At 44.4% G+C, this 16,745-nt stretch overlaps 1 pseudogene; it reads left to right on the plus strand.

Moving 5' to 3' along the window:
- Positions 1-14,855: 14,855 nt before the first annotated feature.
- The window catches only part of LOC135516597 (exocyst complex component 4-like), a 67,650-nt pseudogene continuing 65,760 nt past the window's right edge, over positions 14,856-16,745 (plus strand).

The raw sequence follows: 16,745 nt of genomic DNA on the forward strand, positions 1-16,745 counted from the left end.
AGTAATTGTCGGTGGAGAATTATTTAAGGTCCCCAAGAACACAGTGGCCTCCATCATTCTTAAGTGGAATAAATTTGGAACTACCAAGACTCTTCCTAGAGCTGACCTCCCGACCAAACTGAGCAATCGGGGGAGAAGGGCCTTGGTCAGGGAGGTGACCAAAAACACGATGGTCACTCTGACAGAGTTCCAGAATCTCTCTGTGGAGATGGGAGAACCTTACAGAACGACAACCATCTCTGCAGTACTCCATCAATCAGGCTTTTATGGTAGAGTGGCCAGACAGAAGGCACTCCTTAGTAAAAGGCACATGACAGCCTGCTTGGAGTTTGCCAAAAGGCACCTAAATACCATGAGAAACCAGATTTTCTGGTCTGATGAAACCAAGATTGAACTCTGTGGCCTGAATGCCAAGCATCATGTCTGGGGGAAACCTGGCACCATCCCTACGGTGAAGTATGGAGGTGGGAGCATCATGCTGTAGGGATGTTTTTCAGCGGCAGGGACAGGGATCGAGGCAAAGATGAACGGAGAAAAGTACAGGACCTCGAACTGTGGCGAAGGTTTACCTTCCAACAGGACAACGATTATAAGCACACAGCCAAGACAACGCAGGAGTGGCTTCAGGACAAGTCTCTGAATGTTCTTGTGTGGCCCAGCCAGAGCCCGGACTTGAACCCAATCTAACATCTCAGGAGAGATCTGAAAATCGCTGTGCAGCAACACTCCCCATCCAACCTGACTGAGCTTGAGAGGATCTGCAGAGAAGAATGGGATAAACTCCCCAAATACAGGTGTGCCAAGCTTATAACATCATACCCAAGAAGACTCAAGGCTGTAATTGCTGCCAAAGGTGCTTCAACAAAGTACTGAGTAAAGGGTACTTAGAATACGTATGTTAATGTGATATTTCTGTTTTATAAATGTTTGTTAAAAAATGTCTATAAAACAGTGTTTGCTTTGTCATTATGGGTTACTGTGTGTAGATGGATGAGGGGAAAAAAACATTTAATAAATGTTAGAATAAGGCTGTACGTAACAAAATCTTGAAAAAGTCTGAATACCTTCCCTAATGCACTGTATGTCAGTATATAGCACACAGATTCTGAAATATCTCTTTCATATGGGCAGCCAATGAACTCTGACCTGATGATACTGCCATGGGCTTGTGACTTTAGAGGGGGGTCAAGGTGAATGTAACACCCCAGTCCTGGAAAGAGACCTGATAACACATCCAACCGACATCATGTTTTCATATAGCAGCCATACCATAATAAGTAATGATATGTTAAACATCCTCCCTATCACTAGGCCCCAGCAGTGTGTATGATAGTAATGATGATATTAATACGAGACTGTATGGTTATCAGTCGGCCAGGACACAGGCCCTATGATAACACCAGTGTGTCATTTTAGTCCAGTATGTAGAGTGTATGATCCAATCATGTGTCTTTGTGATAACATGGACCCAGGTGATTGGTCAGAAGGCCCAGCAGGGGTAATAAATAAGAAAGAGGCATGTATACTCTGTCTCTCTCTGTTTCTCTTCTGTTGTTGCTCCTTCCTCTTGTTCTCCTCTCCCTGCCTGTTTACTGGTCATCTTTTTTCATTTCGTTTAACCCTCCTACCCTTTCTCTACCTCCACCTTCCTTCCTCCTTCTCTCTCTCTGGTTAGTGGTGGTAGCAGTGTGATGCTATCTGTTCAGTGGTCCTGTTCCCCCTGATTGATTTATTTAATTAGTCTCCTCTATCCAGGAGGGTGGTCACTCTACAGACCAGAACTGGAGATTGGCTCCATTAATCTCTTGGATGGGGGTCTCTATACACACACACACACACACACACACACACACACACACACACACACACACACACACACACACACACACACACACGTACGCGCACGCACACAGAGACAAACACAGACACACACACACACAGAGAGAGACAGAGGCATGCATTCACACACACCAGGGTGATGAAGCCACCACTGAATCATATCCAGGCATTTTGCTCTTGAAATAATGTTGTGAAGTTATGTCCATGTCTCCTGTCGTGACGTTATGTCCATGTCTCATGTCGTGACGGTATGTCCACGTCTCCTGTCGTGACGTTATGTCCATGTCTCATGTTGTGACGTTATGTCCACGTCTCCTGTCGTGACGGTATGTCCACGTCTCCTGTTGTGACGGTATGTCCACGTCTCCTGTCGTGACGGTATGTCCACGTCTCCTGTCGTGTCGGTATGTCCACGTCTCCTGTCGTGACGGTATGTCCACGTCTCCTGTCGTGACGGTATGTCCACGTCTCCTGTCGTGACGGTATGTCCACGTCTCCTGACTCTGTGTGTGTGTGTGTGTGTGTGTGTGTGTGTGTGTGTGTTTGGATTCTGTACAAGCCAAGGCCAAACCAAAGCCATAATTACATTAAACAACCAATCCAAGCTGTTTGTTCACACTGTGGGATGTTAAGTGCCATTCAGATTCGTTACCAGCCAGCCTATTCCCTACATAGTGCACTACTTTTGACCAGCACCTATAGGGTTCTGGTGATGAGTAGTGCACTGTATAGGGACTAGAAGGCCATTTTGGGACACAGCCCAGTAATGTATCCATTGAAGGGTGTTTGTGTTAACCTCTTGACTGGGGCTGGATAGAACGCTGATTACATCTGTAGCCACGTCATTTGCCGGAGTGCACCCTGAATTACAGATGTGTTCATATGCCAATGGTCTGCTAATGAATTTGACCTTTTTAATTTCCCTCTGCTTATTTACATGCACACACACTATCCCACCTTCCCACCCTGCCACCCCCACAAACGGTTGTCTAATGACACTGACCTTTTTATTCGCTGTGTTTGTTGATGTGTTTATCAGCTGCCTGCTGATTGGCTCCTGCGGTGGTGGGTTGGGAAGCCCATTATGAAGTACCTCTCACGGCCGGGGGGACAACAACAGGCAATCACAGAACAATCCCCAGTTAGCTGCATTGTGTTGATGTGTGATTGTGACCACAGGACTCCTCTGGGTGTCTGAGAGAGCACAGGACAAAGGTGGGGAGACAGCCTGGGTGTCTAAAGGAGCACAGGACGAAGGTGGGGAGACAGCCTGGGTGTCTGAGAGAGCACAGGACGAAGGTGGGGAGACAGCCTGGGTGTCTGAGAGAGCACAGGACGAAGGTGGGGAGACAGCCTGGGTGGATGCACACACACATTCGACACACACACGGATCCACACATTTGAACACAGATATTTTACATTCTCAAACACAGGCTCAACCCAAAACTGTGGACACAGATTTACCTATAAACACACACACCACAGGTTTACCTATAAACACACACACCACAGGTTTACCTATAAACACACACACACCACAGGTTTACCTATAAACACACACACCACAGGTTTACCTATAGGTTTACCTATAAACACACACACCACAGGTTTCCCTATAAACACACACACTAGTAAAAACAAGTTATTCTGGTGTTTACGACTAAACGAGATTCCACCGTATAAAACAATTTGGTGGAACACCCAACTTTCTAGGGCCGTATGCAATATAACAATCCGTTCAGATGGGATTCCATTTACCCACATGTTGTTTGGGATGCATCGCTCCTTTATCTGTCATAAAACACATTGAGCCTAACCACCTCGTTGACAATTTTACAGCTGTTAAAAATGTTGATTTTTGCACCTTATCAAAATGAATGAATTTCTACGATTTGGTCTGTACCTAAAATCCCTTTTACAGTGTATCTAGAGAGAGACGGACGGTTTGACTCAAAGTATAACCGGCTCCTAGCAGTGTGGCTGCTGAAGGATAGTGTGTGTTGGGACAGATAACACTACTGTTTGTCTGAGGAAAGAGGAGCAGGAAGTTGGAATGTCAGACCTGTTAAAAACGGCCTCCTGGTTTGAAGGAAAAGGGAGTTTACTTTGAGCCCATGATACAAGATCCAGCTGTCATGTGGCTTGCATGAGAAGTTTGATGAAAAGTAACATGATGTGTGTGGTGCTATGATAATGAATCTCATTGTACACTTACAGACACACATAGTACACACACACACACACACACACACACACACACTCGCTCTCTCACACACACACACGTACACACACACACACACGACCCCGCTGAGTGAACATCTCCATCTATAACCTGATCACCCAACTCAGTGGTTGCCATGGGTGATGCTTTGAGTAGGCGGGTTCCACCTCCGCCCCTCCTCCAGAGTGTAATGATGCAACCATCACCGTGGTAACCCCCTGAGGAGAAAGAAGGGAGAGAGAGAAAGGGATGTGTGTGTGTACATCTTCATTAGCACCATAGTGATATGTATTTCATTGCCTTCTGTGGGGGGGGTCCCTCTGTGTGCTCCATTAGGTCCATATGGAACCTTTTTGGGGGTACACACACACACATTACACACACAGTACACACACACACAGTACACACACACATACACACACAGTACACACACACACACACAATACACACAGTACACACACACCCACAGTACACACACACACACACACACACACACAGTACACACACAGTGCACACACAGTGCACACACAGTGCACACACAGTACACACACAGTACACACACAGTACACACACAGTACACACACAGTACACACACAGTACACACACAGTACACACACACAGCACACACACAGTACACAAACACACACAACACAAACACCGGACGTGCTACCTGTCCCAGACCTGCTGTTTTCAACTCTCTAGAGACAGCAGGAGCGGTAGAGATACTCCTAATGATCGGCTATGAAAAGCCAACTGACATTTACTCCTGAGGTGCTGACTTGTTGCACCCTCTACAACTACTGTGATTATTATTATAAGACCATGCTGGTCTTTTATGAACATTTAAACATCTTGGCCATGTTCTGTTATAATCTCCACCCAGCACAGCCAGAAGAGGACAGGCCACCCCTCATAGCCTGGTTCCTCTCTAGGTTTCTTCCTAGGTTCAGTACACAAACACAAACACACAGTACACAAACACACACAGTACACAAACACACACAGTACACAGTACACACACACACACACACACAGTACAAACACACACAGTACACAAACACACACACACACACAGTACAAACACAAACACACAGTACACACAGTACAAACACAAACACACAGTACACACAGTACACAAACACACTCAGTACACCCACAGTGCACACAGTACACACACACACAGTACACAAACACACACAGTACACACGCTCACAGACACTTTCAGACACACACAGTGTACACAGTACACACACACACACGACCCCACTGAGTGAGCATCTCTACATCTATAACCTGATAACCCAACCCAGTTGTTGCCATGGGTGATGCTTTCTTGTGGGCAGGTTCCGGCGCCTCCCCTCCACCGGGGTGTAATGATGCTGCCGTCACCGTGGTAACCCCCCGAGGAGAAAAGAGGGAGAGAGAGCGAGGGTTGATTACGAGGTTTGACAGAATGCTGTCTGGGGAAACCACAGCATTCTCAGGATTAGTGTTAGGGTCGGAGACACAACTCAATCTGTGTGTGTGTGTGTGTGTGTGTGTGTGTGTTGGGGAGCCATCTGTTAAAAGGTGAGTGTGATATAAGCACACACAGCATCCAAGGCGATGGTGGTGATGATGATAAGGGTTTTAACCCACCCTGGCAAAGCACATTCTGCTCTTTCATGTTGTGACCCCCCCCTGTGGATACAGTCAAATACAGAAGATTGTCATCTTACTGCATGTGGCATGTCTAGATGGGCACTGTTGAATAGCGGAAACCGGGTTACTGACATTTCCCCAGATTTCCCACACCCTTTTCCCGGGATAAACAACTGCGAGAAACCGGTAAATGATAATAAATATTATCTATGAACAGCATGACGTTAAATAGAACTGTTAAATGATATGCTGTGTCTCTGTCTTCTCTATGGACCACGGCCTACTCTGCTATCTGCATGATGACTCATCAACGCTCCGAGTGGGGACAGACCTCGCATCTCCTTATGGAACGCAGTTTACAATGCATGTTTCTTCTCATCCTGGTCACTTCTTTTCTTGTGAACGGTCGGACTACATTTGCTGCAGCACAGCTTATGCTACATTAATATCAGGATTGCATGCGTATCTAATTTACACATTTCCATCTGGCTTTTGGGGTTACCTTATTTTTTCATTGTAAAGATGCAAAATTGCAGCTACAGAGTTTTACAACAGCCTATCACTCGGAATATCATTGCTTTAAATCAGTGCGCACGCGAGCACTCTGTCGTTCTCTCTCTCCATCAATTATATTAAAATTGCATCCAAAATAGATAGGCCTAATCATCTTCAAGATCTACAGTACCAGTCAAAAGTTTGGACACCTACTCATTCTAGGGTAGTTCTTTATTTGACTATATTCTACATTGTAGAATAATAGTGAAGACATCAAAACTATGAAATAACACATATGGAATGTGTGTTGGGTCATTGTCCTGTTGAAAGACAAATGATAGTCCCACTAAGCGCAAACCAAACGGGATGGCGTTTTGCTGCAGAATGCAGGGGTAGCCATGCTGGTTCTTTTTAAATGTTTTTAATTGATGCTTTATTTAACTAGGCAAGTCAGTTAAGAACAGCAAAACACCCGTCTCAACGTCAACAGTGAAGAGGTGACTCTGGGATGCTGGCCTTTTAGGCAGAGTTGCAAATACAAAGTCATATCTCAGACTGCTCAATAATAAGAAAAGATTGATGGGCAGAAGAACACAGACACTGGACAGAGGAACTCTGCCTAGACGCCCAGCATCCCGGAGTCGCTTCTTCACTGTTGACGTTGAGACTGGTGTTTTGCGGGTACTATTTAATGAAGCAGCGAGTTGAGGACTTGTGAGGAGTCTGTTTCTCAAACTAGACACTCTAATGTACTTGTCCTTTTGCTCAGTTATGCACCGGGGCCTCCCACTCTTTTTATTCTGGTTAGAGCCCGTTTGCACTCTTTTGTGAAGGGAGTAGTACACAGCGTTGTACCAAATCTTCAGTTTCTTGGCAATTTCTCTCATGGAATAGCCTTCATTTCGTAGAACAAGAATAGACTGACGAGTTTCAGAAGAAAGTTTTGAGCCTGTAATTGAACCCTCAAATGCTGAGGCTCCAGATACTCAACTAGTCTAAAGAAGGACAGTTTTATTGCTTCTTTAATCAGAACAACAGTTTTCAGCTGTGCTAACATAATTGCAAATGGGTTTTCTAATGATCAATTAGCCTTTTAAAATTATAAATTTAATACAGCTAATACAACGTGCTATTGGAACACATGAGTGATGGTTTATCATCATTTACAACATTAACAATGTCTACACTGTATTTCTGATCAATTTGATGTTATTTTAATGGACAGAAAAAATGTGCTTTTCTTTCAAAAACAAGGATTTTTCCAAGTGACCCAAAACTTTTGAACAGTAGTGTATATACACACACACCCACACAGTGCATTTGGAAAGTATTCAGACCACTTGACTTTTCCACATTTTGTTACGTTACTGCCTTATTCTAAAATGGATTGAAATGCTTTTTTTCTCCTCTTCAATCTACACACAGTACCCCATAATGACGAAGCAAAAACATGTTTTTAGACATTTTTTTGGTTCACTCTGTCATTATGGGGTACTGTGTTTAGATTGAGGACTTTTAAATAATAATAATAATAATAATAATAATAATAATAATGTTAGAATAAGGCTGTAATGTAACAAAATGTGGGAAAAGCCAAGTGGTCTGAATACAGGACAAATGCACTGTATACAGTGGCAAGAACAAGTATGTGAACCCTTTGGAATTACCTGGATTTCTGCATAAATTGGTCATCAAATTTGATCTGATCTTGATCTAAGTCACAACAATAGACAAACACAGTGTGCTTAAACTAATAACACACAAATGATTGTCATTTAAACATTCAAACATTCATGTCATTTAAACATTCACAAGTATGTGATCCCTAGGCTAAGGACTTCTCCAAAAGTCCTATCATTGAGACGAGATTGGAGATGTTGGTTAGAGCCGCCTTGCCCTATAAAAAACACTCAAAAGATTTTAGTTTGCTATTCGCAAGAAGTATTGCCTGATGTGAACCATGCCTTGAACAAAATAAATCTCAGAAGACCTAAGATTAAGAATTGTTGACTTGCATAAAGCTGGAAAGGTTTACAAAATATCTCTAAAAGCCTTGATGTTCATCTGTCCACAGTAAGACACATTGTCTATAAATGGAGAAAGTTCAGCACTGTTGCTACTCTCCCTAGGAGTGGCCCTCCTGCAAAGATGACTGCAAGAGCACAGCGCAGAATGCTCAATGAGGTTAAGAAGAATCCTAGTGTCAGCTAAAGACTTATAGAAATCTCCGGAACATGCTAACATCTCTTTTGACAAGTCTACGATAAGTAAAATACTAAACAAGAATGGTGTTCATGGGAGGAAACACTTTTACAGAAGAAGCCACTGCTGTCCAAAAAAACATTGCTGCGCTTCTGAAGTTGTAAAAGTGCACCTGGATGTTCCACAGCGCTACTGACAAAATATTCTGTGAACAGATGAAACTACAGTTGAGTTGTTTGGAACGAACACACAACACTATGTGTGGAGAAAAAAGGCACAGCACAGCACACCAACATCAAAACCTGATTCCAACTGTAAAGTATGGTGGAGGGAGCATCATGGTTTGGGGCTGCTTTGCTGCGTCAGGGCCTGGACATATTGCTATCATCAAAGGAAAAATGAAGTTTTTCAAGACATTTTGCAGGAGAATGTAAGGCTATCTGTCCACCAGTTGAAGCTCAACAGAAGTTAGGTGATGCAACAGTACTACGACCCAAAACACAGAAGTAAATCAACAACAGAATGGCTTCAACAGAAGAAAATACGCCTTCTGGAGTGGCCCAGTCAGTCCTGACCTCAACCTGATTGAGATGCTGTGGCAAGACCTCGAGAGCAGTTCACACCAGACATCCCAAGAATATTGCTGAACTGAAACAGTTTTGTAAAGAGGAATGGTCCAACATTTCTCCTGACCGTTGTGCAGGTCTGATCCGCAACTACAGAAAATGTTTGGTTGAGGTTATTGTTGCCAAAGGAGAGTCAACCAGTTATTAAATCCAAGGGTTCACATACTCTTCCCACCCTGCACTGTGAATGTTTACACGGTGTGTTCAATAAAGACATGGAAACATATAATTGGTTGTGTGTTATTAGTTTAAGCAGACTGTGTTTGTTGAGAAATCCAGGTAATTTCAAAGGGTTCGCATACTTTTTCTTGCCACTGTATATATCTCAATATATCAATGTGTTATCCGACCTCTTTCAGGTAATTAATGCAATGCGTTATTAGCCTTGTATTTAGCTAATGAATGATGGGTTATGCGTAAGCTTCTAACTTACTGCCTTTGTCTCTTGGGCAGAATGCCCCTGCACTCTGCTGGCTTCTCTCCTTAGCTCATGCTGTCCTAGAAACGTATTTCATTTAACTGTTGATGGCGAGGGAGGAATGACAGAGTGGGAATGAAGCGACAATAGGTAGAGGAGGTAGGCTAATACACACAACATTACGGGAAATTTTATAAAAGGTAGCCTATATATATATTTATTTTTTTAACCTTTATACCTTTATTACTGACTTGCCTAGTTAAATGAAGGTAAAAAAATATATATATTATATTTTTTTAACTGGGCAAGTCAGTTAAGAACAAATTCTTATTTTGAATGACGGCCTAGGAACAGTGGGTTAACTGACTATTCAGGGGCAGAACGACAGATTTGTACCTTGTCAGCTGGGGGATTTGAACTTGCAACTTTTTGGTTACTAGTCCAACGCTCTAACCACCAGGCTACCCTGCCGCCCCATCAGCCTACTAATTCTAAACATTGAAAATATACCCTATTATATTTTCTTGCCTGTAATTGTCACTTTGTAGGCCGCGTATCCTACACCAGCATAGCATGTTCTCTCCCAGCTTCATGGTTTGAACAATGTCTGTAAAGCTAGTCCATGTAATACAGTATCATTCAATACAATACAGTAATAGACTGCAGTCCACATTGTAGACTTTTGTGTTTTTCTGTCGGGCATAATGTGTGGTAGCCTATATATCAGGCTCTGTATTGGATAATGGATCACAACATGTCTTTAATGTATATGGCTCATCAGACTCCGGTCGCACAAGGCTTAAACTTTGTTACCGATCAAACCTCGAATCAAATCCATACATGTATATGATTTATATGCTTTAAAATGTCACTTCTGGTTTTGGTGGGAAATACTAGTGTTAACCTGGAGAAAAGTGATATGTTCTTGGGTTGGAACATTTTGTAAAATACCGGGAAAATATTCAACCCTACTGTGCACATGCTGTCGGCTTGACCCATACATTATCCAAACCCTTTCATTAGTTCATCGTGCATGATACTGTATGTGAATAAGAACACAATACATGCTGCTCTTTTTCCAGTCATAGAGAGCGGAGGTTGTAAATAAGCATCTCTCTGTGAGGAACTATGACATTCTGCTCTCAATTTGTGCATCATTCCATTAGAGAAGTAGTTGGTTGGATGCATTCACTGATGTAAACACTAACAGCGGGTGTTGATTGGCTGTGATCTGCACTTTAACTCACCAGAGAGGCCTTTGATTTGACGTGATTGGAGGTGACAGCTTGTGATAGGTGTTTTCCACTCTTCTATAAAGAGGCCTCGAGAAGAAGCTTTTTTTAGTGACATTTCATTGTCATGTGACTGTTTACATCTTAAATGGCGCCCTATTCCTATTATATTGCACTACTTTTGACCAGGGCTCATAGCGTTCTGGTCAAAAGTAGTGCACTCTGTAGGGGTTAGGGTGCCATTTGGACACAAACACTGAATCGTTCCTATGAAGTGAACACCAATCCTCAAACGGGAGGGAGGAAGAGAGATAAAGTTTATATTTCCATTTAGATTGAAGCAGGGCCTAACATGCCTAATGCCATCCAGCCATGGTTTGTTTGCAGAACTACTGCATGTGTTATTTACAATTTACTGCGTGAACACACACACACCAGCACGCATACATGCACACTGGAACAAACACATGTAGAAAGATAATCAACTATTTTACTTCCTTACACACACACACACACACACACACACACACACACACACACTGGAACAAACACACATAGAAAGATAATCAACGCTTTTACAACCTTACACACACACACATATGCATGCGCACAACCCCCCCCCCCCCCACACGCATGCAAGCACACACACACACACACACACACACACACACACACACACACACACACACACACACAGGAACAAACACGTATACAAAGAGAATCTACCCTTTCATAACCAAACACACAGCCCTCCCTCACTGGGGTAAAGGGGAGTCACACATGAGTAGGACAGCGTCTGGCAGATCATTCATCAACGTCAGCATGGCCTCACGCCTCTGAGACTCCCTCTGCACACGCCGGACGGCCCACATGCTTCTGCTACTTCAGTGTGTGTGTGTGAGCGTGTGTGTGAGCGTGTGTGTGTGAGCGTGTTATGTGTGTTTGTAGCACCCTGCAGACTTGAATGTGGGGTGACACGAGTCACAGCCGACACAGGAGTCAGCGGTTTTGGGTCAGTGATGAGAGTGACGTGGCGGAACGCACAGGGTTAAATGCTCTGGCCCTCTCGATCCATGGGGGCCGCCCCTCGATTAATGGGGAAACCCCTGACCCGTTTCAGGGGCACGACTGAGCCCCTTTACAGCCCTCTCCAGACCCCTCTCCAAGAACTTGAATGTGTGGATCTGTTCGTAACAGAGACAGGACAGCAGTTCAGGGGTAGAAGATTTGGGATAGTTTCCATGTCAATTCAGTCTGTACATTAATCCCATTTGATTTGATTAATTCTACAGTTTCAGCAACATGGCAAGGCCAAGTAGTGGCCCATTCAATAGAGAGCATCCACTGGGCACAGACGGCAGTTCAACGTCTCCTTTTCATTTACATCTGGTTGAGTTGTCAACTAATGTGAGTTCAATGTGAAATCAACCAAAAATATCACCAATTGGATTTATGTTAAAAGTTGGGACTTTTTGCTCATCCAATCTGTTTTCCGTGTTGATTCAACGTCATCAAATATATTTTTTGGGTTGAGATTACATTGAAACAACGTTGATTCTACCAGTTTTTGACCAGTGTGCATCATGGCAGCTTTAATTTCCTTTCGCTATTTCACTCAGGACACCCTGATGCACTCAAGGTCCAAAAATGCTCAATATGTCCTCTATCATCACAATCAGTGAGAGGAATGAGAGAAACTGTTCCTTAGATCAGTCTCTTTATAGGAAGATGACTAGTGTACTATTATCACACTAGAGCTTCAAAGTCATCAAGAACACATCCCGCCACTTACACCGGATACCTCCCCTGCTCTCGCCTGTATTCAGGAGTGTTTACAACTCTAATAACTGCTATTATCACATGCTCAGGCATTTCTATGGCGATACCACTGCATTAACGGCGGCAGCCAATGACACGACAGTCTGAGTGCTCACTGTGCACTCTTCATCATTAGCTCTCAGAGATGGGGCCTTTCACACTCTGATGGAATTTATGCTGTTAAATTGCTGAATTTCTAGACCCATTTTGTGTATCGCCGGCCTCAATTAAATTTGCTTTCAGCGAGGCTCCGACACAAAATAGAACAAAAGGAAGTGCAAAGTGCAAGTCAGCCATGTTTCGCTGTGTATGTGTGTCTGCTTTGGTTTTAATGCATTTTATAGAGGAGTACTAGAGAGAGTGTGACTGTGAGTCTATTGCTTAAAGCTAAGAGTGTTTGTGGAAAGAGAGTGAGTTGTCAATAAAGTTGTCTCATGGGAAAAGTTTCACCAGCCCCCAGAATGCATTTCGTCTCAAATCAAATCAAATGTATTTATATAGCCCTTCGTACATCAGCTGATATCTCAAAGTGCAGTACAGAAACCCAGCCTAAAACCCCAAACAGCAAGCAATGCAGGTGTAGAAGCATGGTGGCTAGGAAAAACTCCCTAGAAAGGCCAAAACCTAGGAAGAAACCTAGAGAGGAACCAGGCTATGTGGGGTGGCCAGTCCTCTTCTGGCTGTGCCGGGTGGAGATTATAACAGAACATGGCCAAGATGTTCAAATGTTCATAAATGACCAGCATGGTCGAATAATAATAAGGCAGAACAGTTGAAACTGGAGCAGCAGCACGGTCAGGTGGACTGGGGACAGCAAGGAGTCATCATGTCAGGTAGTCCTGAGGCATGGTCCTAGGGCTCAGGTCCTCCGAGAGAGAGAAAGAAAGAGAGAATTAGAGAGAGCATATGTGGGGTGGTCAATCCTCTTCTGGCTGTGCCGGGTGGAGATTATAACAGAACATGGCCAAGATGTTCAAATGTTCATAAATGACCAGCATGGTCGAATAATAATAATAAGGCAGAACAGTTGAAACTGGAGCAGCAGGGGACAGCAAGGAGTCATCATGTCAGGTAGTCCTGGGGCATGGTCCTAGGGCTCAGGTCCTCAGAAAGAGAGAGAAAGAAAGAGTGAAGGAGAGAATTAGAGAACGCACACTTAGATTCACACAGGACACCGAATAGGACAGGAGAAGTACTCCAGATATAACAAACTGACCCTAGCCCCCCGACACATAAACTACTGCAGCATAAATACTGGAGGCTGAGACAGGAGGGGTCAGGAGACACTGTGGCCCCATCCGAGGACACCCCCGGACAGGGCCAAACTGGAAGGATATAACCCCACCCACTTTGCCAAAGCACAGCCCCCACACCACTAGAGGGATATCTTCAACCACCAACTTACCATCCTGAGACAAGTCTGAGTATAGCCCACAAAGATCTCCGCCATGGCACAACCCAAGGGGGGGCACCAACCCAGACAGGATGACCATCCTTGTGTAACCGTTAAATAAGATGGAGAGGTCCCACTGTTGTCAAGACCTCTGTGAATTCTCTCTCTCTTTCCCTGTCTCTCGCCCTTCGTCCCTCTCTCTCTCTCTTTCTCTCTCTCTCTCTCTCTCTCTCCTCCTTCTCTCGCCCTTCGTCCATCTCTCTCCCTCTCTCTCCTCTCAATCTGCGGCCCTTGATGACTGTTTAATGATGTCTGCTGCAAAGACGAATGGCTATGTTAAATGAGCAGAATTAGACAAGGCAAGCGGAGCCAGAGCATTTGTTCCAGGAGTAATGGATCTGGGATCCATTGTTTACCATTCCTGACCTGCTGATATCCAGTAGGAGAGAGAAAGAATAGTGGGCTTAGTGTTTAAACACCAAGGAAAGAGAGAAAAAGAAAGAAAGAAAGAGAGGTCAAAAGGGGAAGATTTCATCGTTCATCATTCTTTTAAGTTTTTTAGCAACTGAAGGTGATTTGAAAGTGAAAGCAATGTTGTATGGCTGATTCATTGGAGTTGGCTTTAGTTCTTACCCAATAGCAGGATGGCCATCATCTCCTTGGCTCTCACAGCGACTCCTTCCATCGTCTCTGTGATGACAAATAGAGAAAGTCCTCTTCCTGGCTCCATCACACACCCACTGGGGGTTCTGGACTGTGCGTGTACTGTGTGTGTACTGTGTGTGTACTGTGTGTACTGTGTGTGTACTGTGTGTGTACTGTGTGTGAACTGTGTGTGTACTGTGTGTGTACTGTGTGTGTACTGTGCACGTGCCTGTACGTCTGCTTGTGTCTAGAAGTTCCAGCCCTCCCCTGCTGAGTGAATGGGTCCCTGCTCTCCTCCGACAGGCTGGCAGGGGACCGTGGGCAATGGGACTGGGGCGTCCCCTGGCGGAGTTTCATGACAGGACCAGCCTTGTGGAGCTCTGGGTATGGGCAGCGCTACAGATCATTACCCCCCAGCAGGGAGAGGGACCAGGGGGCCAGCCAGTAGTCCCTTTAATCAGTAACTGCCCTGTTCAGGCCCCTGCTGTTCCCTGCTGACTACACCCTGCCACAGCTGGACATTTTCAACGGCGTAAGAGTTGGTACAGCCAGCTGCTACTGCTAACCAATACTGCTGCTGCTACTTACACGCTTTGAAGCACTGTGCTACTTCTAAACTAGCGGTTAGCACTGCTGTGGCTAATGTTAGTGAGTTTCAATGGATCACTCCACTGTGTGCGCTAGTATCGGTCTTTATTTGAATCAAACACACTTTGTCTTGGTCTGACCCATAGAAACAACTCACACATGCATTTGTATTGATAAAATACCAGATGAAATGAATGGACATTATAGAAAATAGTGAGGAAAAATAAGTAAATAATTCAAATAAGAGGAAAGAAGATAGTTGTTCCTCACTGCGAGGTCCATACAGAAATGGTTTGTCGAGATCGGTGTGGAAGAACTTGACTGGCTTGCACAGAGCCCTGACCTTAACCCCATTGTGGGATGAATTAGAACGCCGACTGCGAGCCAGGCTCCTCAGCAGTGTTCCACCATCTAGTGGAAAGCCTTCCCAGAAGAGTGGAGCCTGTTGTGGCAGCAAAGTGGGGGACCAACTCCATATTAATGCCCATGATTTTGGAATGAGATGTTCGACCAGCAGGTGTCCAAATATTTCTGGTCATGTAGTGTAGGTCTGTGGCAGTGGTTTCAAGTTAGGTGTGTGTGTGTATTGAAGTGTCTGCTTCCGTCCTGCTATTTGTTGCGCTACACTGGCTAACCTGTCATGACTGTAGGTTTGTCCGAGCTCACTGGGGATTGTGTCATGCGTATAGGCATAGGTACACACCTACACACACACTCACCTGATCTCTCTCTCTCACACACACACACCTCCTGCCACTCCTCTGACATGGTGGTATATCGTTGACAATGACATGCTCCCAACAGCATCCAGTCCCTGACAGGAGAATATAGTCATTGTATTAGATTGGTTGCCTGCTGACGGCTTTGCACATCGGACAGGAGAGACTTGACAGTCCCACTCCTCAACACTGGTGTTACACTGCTTCAGGAGACTTCATCAAAGTAGTGCACTATATAGGGAACAGGGTGTCATTTGGGACTCAGTGATATGTTTCGTGGTTAAGGGAGGACAAGGGAGTGGCTGAATTACAAGGACGACTGGGCTCAGAGCTGAGGCGACGGTGACAGTTTTGTGGTTGAAATGAAAAACGTTATGTGGGATGAGGTTAGGACTCTTTCACATTGTCATACCACAATATGTTTCATATTTATTGATTTATTTGATATATAATTTCATCTGCCTTCTTTTTTATAATGAGAACAAAGAACAAAACACAGTTTCACTAGTGTCTAAGCATTAACAGCTGAAACATATTCTCTACCTCTCTCCATGTAAGGAGCTTGATTATTTCTGCCTGGAATGAAACATTTCATGGATCATTCTGAGTGTTAAGCCTGTATTTGTGTGTGCTCTCCAGAGCACAGTAGTCGTGGAGAAGTCCATCCAGGACCTGATGACTCTGATGCAGGACCTGAGTGCCTACTCCAACCAGTTCCTGGAGATGGTCTGTGACAAGCTGAAGGAGTACAAGGAGGTCTGCAACACCTCGTACAGGTAAGAGTTAGACTGACTCAGGACCAGCTGAAGGAGTACAAGGAGGTCTGCAACACCTCGTACAGGTAAGAGTTAGACTGACTCAGGACCAGCTGAAGGAGTACAAGGAGGTCTGCAACACCTCGTACAGG

The sequence above is a fragment of the Oncorhynchus masou genome, chromosome 27 (assembly GCF_036934945.1).
Source record: "Oncorhynchus masou masou isolate Uvic2021 chromosome 27, UVic_Omas_1.1, whole genome shotgun sequence".
Taxonomy (NCBI): domain Eukaryota; kingdom Metazoa; phylum Chordata; class Actinopteri; order Salmoniformes; family Salmonidae; genus Oncorhynchus; species Oncorhynchus masou.